The following is a 20237-nucleotide window of genomic DNA, read 5'->3' on the forward strand; positions in this document are numbered from 1 at the left end:
CAACAATCAATCTTCAAATATACCAATTCACTGCCACCTTCTAAACTTATTATGTCACCACCGCATATAATACTAACCAGTACAACCCGTATTTTAGTTCAACCTAGGATTATAGCGAACAATTCTGATGATACCATGATCTTTCTCATATCTTCTGATTATAACAGAATATCAATACTGAGTATAATTATAATTTATTCTAGAATTCTTCTAGTTCATGTTTCAAATTAAACTCTCTATTTAACAATTCATCCATCCTTGGCAATATACACTTGTTCTTATTAATTAACTTGTTCAACTTCTGATGTAACACCCCCAGATTCGGGGTCGGGGATCCGGGTCGTCACGGTCTTTCTTTCCACAATATCACTTAACTTAATTAATAATAAATAACCTCATGCTGTGACCCCACACTAACACACACCACAACCCGTTATAGTCTCAGAGATGAAATTGAAATAAGTATAAGTCCTTGAATCCACAATTTAAAAGTTATTACAACCCAAAATGATTATTTGATAAGTTTACAGTTAATTTCCATTATCTGCCACAAGTTATAATTATACAATATTTGGTTCCCAAAAGTAGAATGCCTGATCTACTAATAGATCTACCTCTGCAGCTATAGCAGCTACAACATCAACGGGAAGACGCGGCACGCTTCCCACGCGCTTGTGCTGGGTCTGCTTGAGTCTAGCCATCTTTCCTAACTGTTATTGTGTGATGAAGAAATAAAGCAAGAGTGAGCATTACAGCTCGCAAGATAATATATAGTGTAAACAATAATGCAAGTATCTAAATGGATAACTTACTGGAAACCTTTATCAAGTGTAAGGTAGATACTTACTGGATATAAGCTTAAAGGAAGATGAAGTTACCAATTACTTCTCTATACTTATACCATTTTATAAAGCTACTTGAACTACCACTGTTCAAAGTACCATCGGTTTCAAAAGGTCATCCCATAGATGAGACCACAAGTTAAGGCTTGAATAGATTCAATCTTTGATATATTATTGAATAAAATGAAGTTACGAGATACTTTATTTAGTCCCGATATATATCCACATATGTAACACCCCCAGATCCGGGGTCAGGGATACGGGTCATCACGGTCTTTCTTTCCACAATATCACTTCACTTAATTAACAATAAATAACCTCATGCTGTGACCCCACACTAACACACACCACAACCCGTTATAGTCTCAGAGATGAAATTGAAATAAGTACAAGTCTTTGAATCCACAATTTAAAAGTTATTACAACCCAAAATGATTACTTGATAAGTTTACAATTAATTGCCATTATCTGCCACAAGTTATAATTATACATAATTGATTCCCAAAAGTAGAAGGTCTGATCTACAGATAGATCTACCTCTGCAGCTATAGCAGCTATGATCTCAACGGGAAGGCGCGGGGCGCTTCCCACGCTCTTGCGCTGGGTCTGCTGGAGTCTGGCCATCTTGTTGGATTTTAATCGCAGCGGGGCATGGTAAAACACTTTTACACACATAAAATCCAAATAAAAGCATATAAATCGTGGTAAAAACGAGGGGATCGATTACTAACCTTTAATATGCGATCCAAGAGCAACGATCGGAGATCCTTAGCAGCTGTTCCTCAAACGTGAAGCACTCCACCGGTATCCACCAAGAAAACGACGTTAAGGAGGAGGAGGAGGTGGAGAGAATTTGGTTTTCTAAAACTTTTTAGGTTTTTGGGTTCGAATAAAAATAGGGTCTATAATAGTATATTTATAGGCAAAATTTTCAGCTGAAATTTTCCCATAAATATTATTATTATTATTATCCCATTTATTATTCTCATTAATAATTAAAACACCTTTTAATTATTAATCCTTTTTCTAAACACTTTAGAAATAATTATCTCTCTTGTTTTAATTTCCAAAAATTAAATCCTTTAAGTAATAATATTAAGAACTTTTCTTAATTAATTTATAATCAATTAAATCTCATTTAATTAATTATTTAATTTGCCAATTAATTATTTATTTCAGAAATAAATAATTATCAGCCATTATTAATTAATTCCTCCACCATTAAATCATTCTCTTTTTATGGTGTGACCCTGTAGGTTCAATATTAAGCCGGTAGTAGAAATAAATAATAATAAAACTATTTTATCATTATTTATATAAATTCTCTAATTTATTAAATATGAGTAATTAATTAATCATATTTATTCTACATCGTGAGGGATACTTCTCAGCATATCACGACTATCCAGATAATATGAATTCACTGCTTAGAATACCAAGAACCTATTCAGTGAATAGTTACCGTACAATAAACTCCTTCTACCCTACAATGTTCTGATTAAATACAAGGCATGGATCTCATGTCAAGCCTATCTAATTTAATCACTTGCTTTCCATTTACTATGCTTAGTTCTATGCAAATTAGAAACTCCTTTCTAATTTCATTCACTCTGGCCAGAGATTCCTGAACTAGCATAAGTGGATCAGCCTTGAACATTCTCTTCCTTCACTGGAAGGGGTAGATCCTTTATTGATCATACACTATCTTCGTGTACAAATTCCTATACCCAGTAGAGCCCTAATAATTGTCCTTGGAGACTAAGAACTAAACCAAAGTATAGTTCAGTGTACACAAGATGACTATGATGACCTCAAGTCTAAGGATACTTGTACAACTATCACTATGTGAACAACTGCTGACACGTGAGTGAACTCCATCAGTTGTTCAGCTGTGCGAGTCATGTTCAGTGAACTTATTCTATAATAAGCACCTACATACTAGCTATAGTGTCACCACACAAATGTCTATGAGAACAGACATTCTTAATAATGAAGCAAGCATAGTATGTACCAATCTTTGCGGATTATTAATTACCAGTTAGTAGTCCTATGATCAGAAACTATTTAATTTAGAGTTATCATCTTTTAAGTCTCACTATTATGATCTCATCATAATCCATAAAAGCTTTACTCTAAACTATGGTATATCTTATTTAAACACTTAAATAGATAGAGCCCGTAATAAAAACAAAACAAGTCTTTTATTAATATCAATGAAATCAAAACATATTACATAAAAAGTTATTCCTAAATCCTAATACATGATTGGACTTAGGACATATTCCTTTCAATCTCCCACTTGTACTAAAGCCAATCACTCTGGTATCTAATACCCATCTAGTCTTTATGACGATCAAAGTGACTTTCAGAAAGTAGCTTTGTGAGTGGGTCTGCTATGTTGTTATGTGTGTCAACTCTATTTCAATACAATACAAGAAATGTTACCGCGCTCCCACTAACCCTTTTGTAAACGCATGGTTCATCTACGTTTTTGATAAAATCAAACTCTTTGATTGTCTCATCAAAACGAATGTTCCATCTTTCGAGAAGCTTGCTTTAAACCACATATGGTTCGCAGTAGTTTACACACTAGGCTTTCATTTCCCTTGGAAAGAAAACCATCTGGCTATATGCCAGATCTCATAGTCGTAGTAAGCAGCAATCGCAAGCAAAATCCGAACTGATTTTAACAGGGCTACAGGTAAAAGGTTTCATCAAAGTCAATCCATTGCCTTTGTTTAAATCCTTTTGCCACAAGCCTGGCCTTATAGGTCTCCACCTAGCCATCTGCTATAATCTATCTTTTATATACCGTATACATAGATTCCATTCCGGATTTCATGGCACTATGCTATTTCTCTGAGTCAACACTACTCATAGCCTCATTATAGGTTACAGGGTCGTCATCATCAATAATCGACAACTCATTGTCATTCTCAATGACAAGGCCATATTACCTCTCAGGTTGGCGAGACACTCTCCCTGTTCTATGAATGGGCTGTTCCACAAAAGGTTGTTCAGTCAGAACAGGTGTTTCCACTTGATCCGTAGTACTTTGTGCTTCTTGAACTTCATCAAGTTCAATTTTGCTCCCACTGTTTCCTTCAAGGATAAACTCCTTTTCCAAGAAGGTAGCATATCTGGAGATAAACACCCGATTATCGGTGTAAAAGTAATACCCTAAAGTCTCTTTAGGATATCCCATAAAACTACATTTTACGGATCAATATTCCAGCTTATCTGGGTCAATTTACTTGACATAAGCTGGACATCCCCAAATCTTAACGTGTTTAAGACTCGGTTTCCTTTCTTTCCATATCTCATACGGAATTTGAGGAACAGATTTGGAAGGCACCTTATTCAGTAAATATGCTGAGGTTTCCAATGCATAACCCCATAGGAATACTGGAAGATTTGCATAGCTCATCATGGACCGAACTATGTCTAACAAAGTTCGATTTCTCCTTTCAGATACCAATCTGGAGGCGTCCACTAGGAGACTATACCATTTACTTTGAGATAATCCAGAAACTCTCCATTCAAGTATTCACCACCTCGATCTAATCGAAGAATTATAATACTATGTTTGGTTTGTTTCTCCACTTCATACTTATACTCTTTGAACTTTTCAAAGGCTTCAGACTTGTGTTTCATCAAACACATATCCGAATCTAGATCTATCATCTATGAAAGTAATGAAGTATGAAAATCCACCCATGGCTTGCGTAGACATTGGTCCACATACATCTGTGTGTACCATTCCTAGCAAATTTGCAGTCCTCTCTCCATGTCTACTAAATGGAGACTGCATTGCCACTATAAAGTGAGATTTTCATCATCCCTTTTCTTTTATTAGTTTGTTCAATCTAAAATAAATTATGTCACATACATACAGACCATTATTTAAAGTACCACGTCCATAAAGAATATTATCTCTAAGAATAGAACATTCATTATTCTCAGTAATAAATGAAAATCCAGCCAAGTCTAACATGGGAATAGAAATAATATTCCTCACAATCAAGGGAACAAAATAACAATTATTTCAAACAATAGTCTTGCCCGTAGGCCTATGTAAATGAAATGATTCTACATCTACAGCAGCAACTCTTGCTCATTTCCATCAGTAGAATCACCTCCTCTTCCTCAAGAGTCCTACTTCTCCTTGGTCCCTGCAACAAATTGCAGATATGAGAACCACAGGCGGTATCTAATACCCAAGTAGAAATTAGATTTAATGACATATTCACTTCTATCATGAACATACCTGAATCAGAAGCGGTAGTCTCACTACCCTTCTTCTTCTTCAATTCTGCAAGGTAAACCTTGCAGTTCCTCTTCCAGTGCCCCACCTTGTTACAGTGAAAGCAAACAACTTTGCTCTTGGGGTCTTCAGCTTTTGGTGGAACCGGCTTTTCTTCACCTACCTTCTTCTTCTTGGAAGAGCTCCTCTTCCTTTTCTTAGGATTGGAACCTTCACCAATTAGAAGAACAGAACTCTTCTTAGGGGGAAAATTCGATTCCGCAGTCTTCAACATGTTGTGGAGTTCAGGCAGGCTGACATCCAACTTATTCATGTGAAAGTTCACAACAAACTACGAGAACGAACTCGGAAGCGATTGCAAGACCAAGTCTTGGCTCAGCTCCCCATCCATGGCAAAACCAAGCTGTCCAAGACATTCAATCAAATTGATCATCTTAAGTACATGGTCATTCACAGATGATCCCTCAGACATCCTATAACCGAATAACTCCTTCGATATCTCATATCGAGCTGTCCTCCCCGCCACATCATACAACTCTTGTAGATGCATTAGAATAGTGTGAGCATCCATATGCTCATGTTGCTTCTGTAGCTCAATGTTCATGGAAGGTAGCATGATGCATTGAGCAACATTTGCATCATCTATCCACTTACGATACACAACATGTTCATCATTATGTGCATCACTAGCAGGTTCAGTAGGCTTAGGTGAGTCAATCACGTATTCCATCTTCTCAATCCTGAGAACAATTCTCAAGTTTCGAAGCCAGTCAGCATAATTAGGACCAGTCAACTTGTTAGCATCTAGTATGCTCCTGAGTGATAGTGCAGAAGACATAACGTACAAAGTAAATCTGTAAATGATAAACACATAACAACACTTAGCAAATATTCGATTTCATTTCAAAACACTATATGAATCGGGTCTTTATTCATAAGTGGCTCCCACTAGTTTACCTAATTTATTCAATCCCCTACGTGAAAAATTAAGCATTCATAATGCTAGTGGGAATAGGGATCCTACATTCCATTACACAACCCCGGCTGTGGCACGAAATGCCATGTAATGTTCAATAGGCAGACAACTCTTGTCAATTACATCTTATGTTATTCCCTAATCAAACTTTAGCCTCTTGAATAATTGAGTCTCCGCTGTGGCACGACAAACTCAATATTCTAAGTCAAGTCTAACCCAACATTCCGTACAATTGAATCAGTTCCCAAAGGCCCATGGCTGTGGCACGTAACGACCTTTAGATTCTTATTCAATGTACACATCTCTATGTAATAGACAAGTATTTCTTATTTCGAAATCAAAGCCCTCGGCTGTGGCAGGAAACGACAATGATTTAAAAATAAGAACTACTTTCTATCATGTTGGAAGGCTATGACCGATACAAGCCCGTTGTATCATTGGCCAATTCCTACTTGATATTATTTAATTTTAGAGGGATTATATTACGTTACAATCATAATCATATTATAAAGAGATTCTTCCTTTTAAATTAAATATTTCAAATCAATAATCAATAATCAGATGATTCCCAGATCGGGTGGAGCATTGTCAAGAGGCGTCACTTAATAACCCTTTCTTACAGATAGAAATCTGTTGTTGACAGAATCATCCTTTCTTTCATATCGAAAATTCATATTCAATTACGTGTTTCACAAACACAAGAATCTCATGATTTTATTCATAATATTGTTATTAAGGTTATGAAACAATTTCACTATACTAGGTTGTCTAACAAACGCCTTATGTTCATTTAAGTTCACCTAAATCTATCATCGCATGATAAACTAAGCATATATCAAATATATAAACATGAATAAACATCAAGGTAGGCATGTTACATCATCTAGCATATTAGTCTAAGCATTATACATCTCTATGTATCACATGAAGCATTTAAAAGCAATTAAAACAGTCAAAAACAGCTTTAAAACACTTTCGGAAATATAAACAGTTCAAAACTTTTATATAAACTAAAATTGATCACTCCATTAGATCCGTCTCGGCAAAACGAATCCAACGGTATATATGCTCTGATACCAATGTTGAATTTTAATCGCAACGGGGGCATGGTAAAACACTTTTACACACATAAAATCCAAATAAAAGCATATAAATCATGGTAAAAACGAGGGGATCGATTATTAACCTTTAATATGCGATCCAAGAGCAATGATCGGAGATCCTTAGCAGCTGCTCCTGAAACGTGAAGCACTCCACCGGTATCCACCAAGAAAACGACGTTAAGGAGGAGGAGGAGGTGGAGAGAATTTGGTTTTCTAAAACTTTTTGGGTTTTTGGGTTCGAATAAAAATAGGGTCTATAATAGTATATTTATAGGCAAAATTTTCAGCTTAAATTTTCCCATAAATATTATTATTATTATCCCATTTATTATTCTCATTAATAATTAAAACACCTTTTAATTATTAATCCTTTTTCTAAACACTTTAGAAATAATTCTCTCTCCTGATTTAATTTCCAAAAATTAAATCCTTTAATTAATAATATTAAGAACTTTTCTTAATTAATTTATAATCAATTAAATCTCATTTAATTAATTATTAAATTTTCCAATTAATTATTTATTTCATAAATAAATAATTATCAGCCATTATTAATTAATTCCTCCACCATTAAATCATTCTCTTTTTATGGTGTGACCCTGTAGGTTCAATATTAAGCCGGCAGTAGAAATAAATAATAATAAAACTATTTTATCATTATTTATATAAATTCTCTAATTTATTAAATATGAGTAATTAATTAATTATATTTATTCTACATCGTGAGGGATACTTCTCAGCATATCGCGACTATCCGGATAATATGAATTCACTGCTTAGAATACCAAGAACCTATTCAGTGAATAGTTACCGTACAATAAACTCCTTCTACCCTACAATGTTCTGATTAAATACAAGGCATGGATCTCGTGTCAAACCTATCTAATTTAATCACTTGCTTTCCATTTACTATGCTTAGTTCTATGCAAATCAGAAACTCCTTTCTAATTTCATTCACTCTGGCCAGAGATTCCTAAACTAGCATAAGTGGATCAGCTTTGAACATTCTCTTCTTCACTGAAAGGGGTAGATCCTTTATTGATCATACACTATCTTCGTGTACAAATTCCTATACCCAGTAGAGCCCTAATAATTGTCCCTGGAGACTAAGAACTAAACCAAAGTATAGTTCAGTGTACACAAGATGACTATGATGACCTCAAGTCTAAGGATACTTGTACAACTATCACTATGTGAACAACTGCTGACACGTGAGTGAACTCCATCAGTTGTTCAGCTGTGCGAGTCATGTTCAGTGAACTTATTCTATAATAAGCACCTACATACTAGCTATAGTGTCACCACACAAATGTCTATGAGAACAAACATCCTTCATAATGAAGCAAGCATAGTATGTACCGATCTTTGCGGATTATTAATTACCAGTTAGTAATCCTATGACCAGGAACCATTTAAGTTTAGAGTTATCATCTTTTATATCTCACTATTATGATCTCATCATAATCCATAAAAGCTTTACTCTAAACTATGGTATATCTTATTTAAACACTTAAATAGATAGAGCCCGTAATAAAAACAAAACAAGTCTTTTATTAATATCAATGAAATCAAAACAGATTACATAAAAAGTTATTCCTAAATCCTAATACATGATTGGACTTAGGACATATTCCTTTCACATCTTTCCTAACTGTTGTTGTGTGATGAAGAAATAAAGTAAGAGTGAGCATTACAGCTCGCAAGATAATATATAGTGTAAACAATAACGCAAGTATCTAAATGGATAACTTGCTGGAAACCTTTATCAGGTGTAAGATAATTACTTACTGGATATAAGCAAAAACAAGGGATGAAGTTACCAAATACTTCACTATACTTATATCATTTATAAAGCTATTTGAACTACCACTGTTCAAAGTATTATAGGGTTCAAAAGGTCATCCCATAGATGAGACCACAAGTTAAGACTTGAATAGATTCAATCTTTGAAATATTATTGAATGAAATAAAGTTACGAGATACTTTATTTAGTCCCGATATATATATCCACATATATTTCTCTTAAACATTTCCTGGAACCTCTACAGAGTTTGTAACATCCAATGAATTTTGGAAAGGAAAAGAATTTTGGCATAAACCCGATATCTTGCTGATCAGGCAAAGATACCAATAAGTAACCTTTTCTACTAGTAGATGGATGAATCCCCCACCGGTCATCACCCTGGCCACATAAGGACCTTGTGATGGACCGCCACCTGGCCTCTTATGCGTTGATGGACTACCACCCAGCCACTTACACTTTGATAGACCGTACCCCAGCCTGTCGCTTATGCCGACTCAATTAGATGGACTTACTTCCCGAAAGTTGGGCAAGTAATCAAATTGTTTTCGCAAAACAGCAACCACGTTGCGAATGTAAAATACACCACATAGCCGGATCCCCCAGGTTTTGAGCGAGTATTTAAATCCCCTTCGAAAGGAGGACCTTAAATATAAAAGAATGAGTTTTGGGATCCGCCCTAACTTTTAGAAATCATTTTGAAGACTCGAAAACATTTTTAAGAATGCTTGGAGTACTGCTGATTTATTAAAATAAATCAGTCCCGATATATTAGAAATATCTGAATATTATTATTTAAATAATATTCTCATAAAGATAATCCTTATAAAAATAATCGAAGTAGAAGTTTTAAAACTCATACTTGAAATGGATATTAAATAACCAAAGATATACTTATATGAAAGTACTATCTTTATTCGAATAATCGAAAATAAGTTTGATTATCGAAACATTATTCTTTAATAAAATAAAGGATATTATTAAATAATAAACGGAGTCTTAATACCTCGAATGAATATTATAAATAATATTCATTAAATAAAATAAACGGAGTCATACATCCTCAAATGAATATTCAAATAATAATCATTAAATAGAATAAACATAGTCATAAGTCCTCGAATGAATATTCAAATAATATTCATTAAATAAAATAAAGTTATCGAATAAACCTTATTCGATCAATAGTTTTAAAAACTATATCCATATATATATAAATATATATATATAATATACTCGGGAACATCGACTCCCGGTTTAGAAATATGTTCACCTTGGGGTCCCCTTTACTAAGGGTATATGCAAATTACCGCTTATCTCTAGCATGGGTATAATCAACTGAATCAACAGATATATGTATCAAGATTACGAACCAAGCATGCATATATACCATATCACATGCTACAATATATCGCAATACTTTGCTAATAATAAATATGCATTTATCACAAGACAATGCATATACATATATACATCACAACAACAGTATAACGGGTAGAAAACTTGCCTGAGCGACTGGGGGTTACAAATGGCTTGGGACGAGTCTGGTAACCTATAAACAACATATAAGTTGGAATTAAACCAAAGTCACTTATAAATCTATACTTTAACCAATTTAGACTCTAACGCTCGCTTTGTGCTTAACGATTCACTTAAGTCGCTCGAGTACCCTCGGCTCCACCATTTTTAATAAATTAACCATTACGAGTTTTAAGGCGATTCTTTCGCGAGTGTCTTATCAACTGCCTATTACACTTTACATAAATGTTTCATACTCCAAGTAGTCATTTAAGGTCTTTAACCTATGTTTCAAAGTAAGGCGAGGGGTAATGGTTCGTTCGCGAAACGTCGTTACTTAAAACAGCCGTTTCTCCTAAACCGTACATCGGAATCAAACGAACCACATATCAAAACGAAGCTCGTAACATGAACTATCTAATCATGGCAATGGTCAAAACCTAGCAGGGAGTTCAAGGGTTCTGATGTTAAGAACAAAAAAATAGTCTACGGTAAATCGGGCATTACGACGGCTTGGGATTGAATGGCGAAGACTGCTACAATGAATGCTCTTACTTAGTTTGCTCAGCAAACTGAAGAATCTCTGTGTGAGGCTTGGGATTGATATAAGGAGATGCTAAGGAAGTGCCCACACCATGGCATGTCTGATTGGATGATTATAAACTATTTCTATGATGGTTTGGGTGCTCAGTCTAGACCTATTATCTATGCACCATCTGGTGGAGCCCTGTGGGCTAAAAGCTACAATGAAGCTTATGAATTGATCAAACTGATGGCTGCTAATGAATACCAGAATCCTTCTCGGAGGCTAACTCAGGGCAAGGTAGCAGGAATTCTGGAGTTTGATGCAGCAATTGCTATAGCTGCCCAACTTAAAGCATTGACGATGAAAGTGGACTCTTTGGCGAATTATGGAGTTAATCAAATCTCTAGTGTTTGTGAGCTTTGTGTTGGAGCGCATGAAACAAAGTAGTGTGCTATTTCTAGCGAATCAGCTCAATTTGTGAGCAACTTTCAGAGATCACAGCAACAAGCTCCAGCCACTTATCATCCAAATAACCGCAATTATCCTAACTTCAGTCGGAGTAACAATCAGAATGCGGTGCAACAATCTTATCAGCCATACACAGCAAAATAGTATAACCCTCCTGGTTTTCAGCAATCACAATATGCCTCCTAGGCAACAACTTCAGCAGCTACCGCAAGCTAATGAAAAATCTGAATTGGAGGAGTTGAGGCTCATGTGCAAGAGCCAAGCTGTGTCTATCAAGACCTTGGAGAATCAGATTGGGAAAATTGCTAATGCATTACTGAATCGTCAACCTGGCATGCTTCCAAGTGATACTGAAGTGCCAGGAAAGAAGGAAGCTAGGGAGCATGTTAAGGCAATAACATTGAGGTCTGGTAAGCTTGCGAATCCTGAAAAAGCGAAGACTCCAGAATCTGAAGTTGTGGCAGAAGAAGAAGAAGAAGTGCAGAAGGAAGCAGAAGTGAAACCAAGGAAGACTACTATTGAGCACACTCCTCCTGAGGGTAATATAGGGCAGAAACAGATCTATCCTCTACCTCCATTTCCTAAGAGGTTGCAGAAAAAAATTGGACAAGCAGTTTGAGAAGTTTCTGGAGGTGTTCAAGAAATTTCATATCAACATACCTTTCGCTGAAGCTTTTGAACAAATGCCTAGTTACGCGAAGTTCATTGTAATAACCCCAATTTTTGGAAAATTTTTGAAACCCTTATGAATAGTGTTTTTGCTGAATGAGAAAACTTTTCATGCCACACTATGTAGGGGTTCTGATATGGATATTCTGAGATTTTATTAGTACTTTATATGGGATATAAGTGTATGTAAAGATCGTCAGAATCCAAATCCGAACACTTTGATTTTTCCCGGAAATCCACTAGATACGGAGAGAATTGAGTATAAGGTAACAGGATAAAAAGGATTTAAATTAAAGGATTATAGGAGAGGATCATAAAAGGAATATAATATATTGAGAAAGGTTAAGGGAACCTAAGTAATAAGATCCCGGGTATGATCCCTCAAACGATAAACGAAAACGAAAGTTAAGCGAACCGTATAACAGATCAGCGGTCATTAGGCAAACAATTAGGAAGTTAAGCAAATGGATTAAAGGAAGTGATGTCACCCAACCAATGAGAAGAGGACAAGGAAGGGAGGATGACATAGCAATGTGATGTAAGCATGACATAGGGAAGGAGGAGGTGTGGTTGGTTTATAACCACACAAATATAAGGTTATTAAGGTAATTAACCAAAAACAAAACAAAAAGCAACCAAGCTAAGCCAAACAAATCAAAAAACACAAAATCATTTCATTCTCATCATCTTGCTCTCGGCTTTTCATCTTTTTTCAAGGGCAAGAATTTCAAAAATCAAGTTCCAAGCATTGTTAAATCACAAGGTAATTATCTAAGCTTCCTTGTACATAGATATGGATATGCTATAAGTTTAAGCTCCTAATTCCTTCACAATCTCTTCCAATAAATCAAGGAAGAAGATGGTGAATAGTAACCTTCAAGAAATAACTTTAGTTTTCTTGAATTTTTATGAAAGATTAAGGTTATACAAGCAAGGATCAAGGTTCTTTTAGGCATTCAAAGCTCTTGGGTTGTGTTAGGAAGCTTCAAGGAGGTATAAACAACTTTCACCTTTAACTTATAGTTTGAACTTTGAGTTTTGATGAGTTCATGGATGGATTAATGTATATATAGAAATATCCATGTATGTATAGCAAGATCCATGTATGTTAGATAGTTTGGTTGGATTTGTGGTGATTTTGGATATGAATCTTGGTTAATGGTTAATGAATCTTAAGTTATGGTTAGTAGATCATGTTTGCGATTGAATAAGTTGGAAAACCTTGAGATTATGGACTGACTTTGCCTTGATATAAGTTGTGTTTGATGTATTGATGATGGTTGGGTGGTTTGTAGTGAATTGGTAAAGAATTGGAGTGGTATAAATATTGGTAATCGCATAAACATAGCCGTCGTAACGTCCGATTTTCTTTGGACTGTTTTTGTGCATAACATTAGGACCCGAGAACCCCCTGCTAGATTATGACCACTGCCATGTTTAGATAGCTCATGTTACGAGCTTCGTTTTGATATGTAGTACGTTCGATTCCGATGCACGGTTTAGGAGAAACGACCGTTTCAAGTAACGGCGTTTCGCGAACGAAACTTTTTCCCTCGCCTTACTTTGAAACATAGGTTAAAGGCCAAAAAGGGTTAATTAATGTATGAAACATTTATGGTAAGTGTGTTAGGCAGTTGGTAAGACACTCGCGAAGGAATCGCTTTAAAACTCGTAAAGGTTAAATTATTAAAAATGGTGGAGCCGAGGGTACTCGAGTGACTTAAGAGAATCAGTAAGCGTAAAATGAGCGTTAGAGTCTGAGTTGGTTAGAGTATAGATTTACAAGTGACTTTGGTTTAATTCCAACTTACTTGTTGCTTATAGGTTACCAGACTCGTCCCGAGCCATTCGTAACCCCCAGTCGCTCAGGCAAGTTTTCTACCCGTTATACTGTTGCTGTGATGTAAATATATGTATATGCATTATCTTGTGATATTGCATGATTGTTATTAGCAAATTTTGCGATATATTGGAGCATGCTAATATGGTATATATGCATGTCTGTTTCGTAATCTGGTTATCTATCTGTTGATTTCAATGCTTATAGTTGCATAATACCTATGCTAGAAATAAGCAAGTAGTTGCGTATACCCTTAGTATAGGGGATAAAAGGTGAACATATTTCTAAACCGGGAGTCGATGTTCCCGAGTATATTATATATATATATTTATTTATTTATATATATATATATGGATATAGTTTTTAAAACTATTAATCGAATAAGGTTTATTCGATAACTTTAACTTTATTTTATTATTGAATATTATTTTGAATATTCATTCGAGGGCTTATGACTCTTTTATATTATTTATTGAATATTATTTGAATATTCATTCGAAGGCTTATGACTCAGTTTATATTATTTAATGAATATTATTTGAATATTCATTTGAGGATCTATGATTCCGATTATTTGCTGAAATATATTATTTATTTTATTAAAGAATAAGGTGTTAATAATCAAACATATTTTCGATTATTCAAATAAAGATAATACTTTCATATAAGTATATCTTTGGTTATTTAATACTCGTTTCAAGTATAAGTTTTAAAACTTCTACTTCAATTATTTTTATAAAAGATTATTCTTTATGGGAATATTATTTAAATAATAATGTTCAGTCATTTTCTAAATATTCTGGGGACTGATTTACTTCATTAAATCAGCTTTACTCCAAACACTCTTTAAAGTGTTTTCGAGTCTTCAAAATGATTTTTAAAAGTTAGAGCGGATCCCAAAACTCATTTTTATATTTAAGATCTTCCTTTTAAAGGGGATTTAAATACTCGTTCAAAACCTGGGGAATCCGGCTCTGTGGTGTATTTTATATTCGCAACAAGGTTGCAGTTTTGGTAAATGAATTGATTACTTACCCAACGTTCGGGAAGTAAGTCCATCTATTGAGTCGGCATAAGCAACATGGGCTCAGTGGGCGTCCATGATAGTGTAAGTGGCTCAGTGGGAGTCCATCAAATGCATAAGTGGCTGAGTGGCAGTCCAACATAAGGTCCTAATTATGACCAGGGTGATGACCAGTGGGGAATTCGTCCATCTACTAGTAGAAAAGGTTACTTATGGGTATCTTTGCCTGATCAGCAAGATATCTGGTTTATGCCAAAGGTTTTCTTTTCCTTTCCAAAATTCATTGGATGTTTCAAACTCTGTTCATACTTTACATAACAGAGGTTCCAGGAAATGTTTAAGAGATATATATATGTGGATATATATATATATCGGGACTAAATAAAGTATCTCGTAACTTTATTTCATTCAATAATATTTCAAAGATTGAATCTATTCAAATCTTGTCTTGTAGTCTCATCTATGTGATGAACTTTTGAAACTGATTATAACTTGAACGGTGGTAGTTCAAGTAGTATTGGGAAAGATATAAGTATATTGGGGTATTTGGTAACCTCATCTTTTAAACTTATATCTAATTAATAATTATCTTAGGAATGACAAAGATTTTCAGAAAAACGTTGAAACAAGGTTAGATATATGAGATCACCTTGCAACGATATTTTTTTTATACAGTTATACACTGGGACTTTGTGTATATTATGCATGGAAGAGGACTTCCAATATTTTGAAAAGTATATATGTATATATACTGAATATTTTGCGACTTCATCGCATTAAGATATCAAACTTGGTTCATTTCTTTTGACCAAGACTTTCATGAGTACTATGAGAAGGCTCATATATTGTTAATCATTATACATATTATTTTGGTGGGCTTGCTGCTCACCCTTGCTTTATTTCTTCATCACACAACAACAGTTAGGAAAGATGGCCAGACTCCAGCAGACCCAGCGCAAGCGCGTGGGAAGCGTCCCGCGTCTTCCCGTTGATGTTGTAGCTGCTATAGCTGCAGAGGTAGATCTATTGTAGATCAGACCATCTACTTTTGAGAATCAATTATGTATAATTATAACTTGTGGCAGATAATGGCAATTAACTGTAAATTTATCAAGTAATCATTTTGGGTTGTAATAACTTTTAAATTGTGGATTCAAAGACTTGTACTTATTTAAATTTCATCTCTGAGACTATAACGGGTTGTGGTGTGTGTTAGTGTGGGGTCACAGCATAAGGTTATTATTATTAATTAAGTGAAGTGATATTGTGGAAAGAAAGACCGTGACGACCCGGATCCTCGACCCCGGATCTGGGGGTGTTACAGAAATGGTATCAGAGCTAAGTGTTATAAACCTCAGAGATGATGGGACGTTAAGATAATAAGTTCACTAAGATAATAAGAACTCTTGCCAAGTTCATAGTCGGACTACCTAACGTAGTACTGACAGTTAAAACCCTTATGGGAACCCTTATTAATGTAGCGATAGAAGCGTAGTTCGTTATCGTATAGAGTAGCGGGACTCCGAACCCTGAGGTTGAGGAGCAACAGCGCGATGATGTTTTATTACTAATTGGAGATCGGATTGTGGATCCGATAGAGTGTCCTAATGCAGGACCGGATGATGTTGATATTGAGGATGTAGCGGTTGAGGATGTTGTCCTAGAAGGGATAGTTGCTGAGAAGGATCCCATGGAGGATCCTGACAAGAATGAATAAAGGACCACTGATGAATTGATGACCATGGTTAGGTCGACTACCAGAGGTAGGATTGGTCGGTCACTACCAGAGGTTCGTTCAAGTTTGTAAAGACAGTAGCCCCTTTAACGCGGCTTACTCGTAAGACTGAGAAGTTCGAATGGACAGAGAAATGCGAGAACAGCTTTCAAAAACTGAAGCAGAGGTTGGTGATGGCCCATATGCTGGCGTTGCCGGATGGAAAAGGAGATTTTGTGAAGTGTAGTGACGCTTCGCACAAGGGCTTAGGGTGCGTGCTTATGCAGCACGGTAAGGTAATCGCGTACATGTCAAGACAATTAAGGTAATATGAAATTCGATATCCCCGCTCATGAGCTTAGGCTCGTGGCAATAGTTTTACCCTAAGGATTGGAGGCACTACTTGTATGGAGAGAAGTACGAGAATTACCTAAGCCATAAGTGCTCTAGTATATTTTCACGTAGAAAGAGCTCAACATATGCCAGAGGAGGCAGTTAGAGCTAATCAAGAATAATGATTGGGAGATTCTTTATCATTCGGGGAAAGCCAATATGGTGGCTGATGCCCTTAGTAAAAAGGAGAGACTCAAGATGATAATGTCTTTGGGAGAGTTGATAAGAGATTTTGAGAAAATGGAAATAGTAGTGAAGGTAACCGGAGCCGGTACCGAAAAGCGGTTTGAGATAGCAATACAACCCGAATTATTGGAAAAGAACATATTGTGCTAGTAAAAGTGATGAATGAAGGCAGAGAGCCAACAAATAAATATGAGATTAATACCGAGAGAGATGATAAGGGAATAATGAGGTATTCCTATAGAATTTGGGTTCCAAATGTTTAAGAGCTTAAAGATGAAATCTTAGATGAAAGCTAGTTTGAGGAATAAGAGTTAGAGCAAACCCTGAACGTGATAGTCAAGGAGGTTGCCACCAAGACAAAAGGAACCCATAACATAATGAAGTGGAAAATGAGGATTTTAACGTACAAGATAACCCCAAGTATGGGAGAAGGATGAAACATCCCATACTAAGGAAACAGAAAGTCGAGTAAGGAAAGGGGACCCGAGACGGTACTCCTATACGGCAATTCATGGACCTGTATAAAAAGAACTTAGACTATTATCCCCAACCACCACCCTGAGGAGACAGTGCGGTGAGAAATTCTTTCATGACCTTTAAGTCGCTAAGCTCTCAGAGTTCCAAGGAACAAGCTGACCCAGTCGAGGCAAGAGCCTGGCTAAAGGAAATAGATGAATCATTTGAGATTCTAAATGATTGACGAACCACAAAAGACTGTTTTGTCACTTACCCTCCTAAGAGAGAGACCACCCGCTGGTGAAAGGCCAAGGAAGGCACGGAGCAAGAGATTATAATAAACTGATTAAAGTTCAGCCACTTGTTTTCGGGAAAGTAATTCCCAAGGTTATGGAATAGTGTAAAAGCTTTAGAGCTAGAACAAAGGCAGACGAGTATGATGAATTATGAATCTAAGTTGTAAAAGTTATCAAGATTCATTCTGAAGACACGAATCCAGAATGACGGGATGTTTGAAATCAATGCTTATGTTGTGTTGGTTCATGAAATAACGATAAGAGAAAGGAATATAAAGGCAAGGGAGTTGGGTATGAGGAAACCCTAAAGACTCGTAGAAATAGAAATAGAAGAGTATGTAATCGTCAGGATGAGGGTGATTCACCATGAGTTAAAATTGATGGTTGAAGGCATAAGAGTTATGTATATTTTATCCCCTTTAAGTTGGGAGGATTCGAGGAAACCTTGAGGTAATTCGAAGGATAAATAATGAGACGCGGATAGACTGAGGAGACAAGAAAGTAAGAAATTAAGAAAATTGGATGAAGGAAGTGACCTTCAAGAATGGGAAATGTAAGACCGGTGGCTTGATACCCAGAAAGGGAGACGCCAGTTATGAAAGATATCCCAACATTGAGGTGACTGTTGAGATAAACAACAAAAGTAAATAAGGAATTATTAAGAAGAAGATCACGTTGAACACGACCAATATCTTCCAGAACATCCTTGTTATCGTTACCAAATTAGGCAAGACAAGCGGATGACCATTGTTATCTTTTGGAGGCCATATGGATTGACCTCAATTTGAATAAGGATGCTATTATGAAGTTAGGTATAGACTATCGAGGTGGGAATGATGAATAAGATAATCTATCAAGGATATATGACTTGATTTATTCGTGGAAGATGCAGGTACCTTTTTAAAGGTGGAATTAAGGATAGAACATCGGTAACTTAAAACGAATCCTAGGGGAATGCATAAAGGTTGGCATTTCACCCTTGATAGGGATAGTATGAGTTTTGACAGTATGAATTGGAAAGCATTAAGGTAATAATAACCTTTAAGGATCAGTGGAGAAATTTTTCAGAAGTATATAGACAATGGTTCTAGTAATAGTGAATGGTATTTTGATATGCCCTGTATCTAGGGAATACAGGAGGAACGATTGAAGGATAACCTTAGAGGTTTTACAAGGAGAAAGGTAATATTCAAAATTCTCAAGAATAAATGTTGATAAAGGAAATATGACGTAATTATATTAATGCCAAGTGAGGCACGTGTTAAACCACGAGAAAGTATGGATCGAACCAGTAATGGTCGAAATTGTTCAGGGCAATTAGGACTTAAGATAAAAAAAAATGTTCTAAGTATGATTGAGAGTCAGTCTTGACAGTGATTAGCCTCTAAAGATTGAGGCAATAACTTATGGAAAAATGGTGATATTTTTTTTTACCCATCTGATTTTTAGGAAAACATCTTCACATAAGCTGTGATTGAAATGAGGTAGAAAATTATTTGGAGGTGGTTAAAATGACATTGACTATAAGGAAATTTTACTATCAGGAAAGGCCAAAGAGGTGGCCAACACTTTAAAGGCAAGTGGATAACTATAGGCGCGTGTGCCAAAAGAATACAGTGATGATGGTTAAAACTGTGAAGGTTGTATTATGGTTTGGAAGATTGACATTCCTTCTGATGACTGTGCAATACCCAACCCTAATAGTAGTAGGTAAAGGTTTAATTCGTGTAATCGCCATGAGCAGGCTATCTATCTCAGAAGATCCTATCTTGAGATAAGCCAGGACCATGTTTTAAAAAGGACTAGACGAACCTTTGAGTTAAGTCTTCTATTTAAGGCATATGATTAAAAATGGTATTAACCTGCTATCGTTGCTTTGATTGAAACTCTTCTGCAATTTTATCTGCTTCATGTCATGAAAGTACGTCAGAGTTTGGAGTGTTCTTCATGAATTGTGATTGGTGGTTATGTTAACTCCTTAGGAGAATTTGATACGACATGTATAGACTCCGTATGGTTAGATATTAAGATTTTATGGAAAAATGAATGACGACGGTAGGTCAGTGGTGGACCATAGTAAGGCAGCAATGATTCTGCGAGTATTGAGCTGATTACAACCATGAGAGTTGTATTGGAATGGGTGTTGAGATTGAGTACCACT

At 35.8% G+C, this 20237-nt stretch overlaps 1 pseudogene; it reads right to left on the reverse strand.

Moving 5' to 3' along the window:
- Positions 1-11049: 11049 nt before the first annotated feature.
- On the reverse strand, positions 11050-11146 carry LOC141662643 (small nucleolar RNA R71; annotated as a pseudogene).
- Between the last annotated feature and the right edge of the window lie 9091 nt (positions 11147-20237).

The sequence above is a fragment of the Apium graveolens genome, chromosome 5 (assembly GCF_009905375.1).
Source record: "Apium graveolens cultivar Ventura chromosome 5, ASM990537v1, whole genome shotgun sequence".
Taxonomy (NCBI): domain Eukaryota; kingdom Viridiplantae; phylum Streptophyta; class Magnoliopsida; order Apiales; family Apiaceae; genus Apium; species Apium graveolens.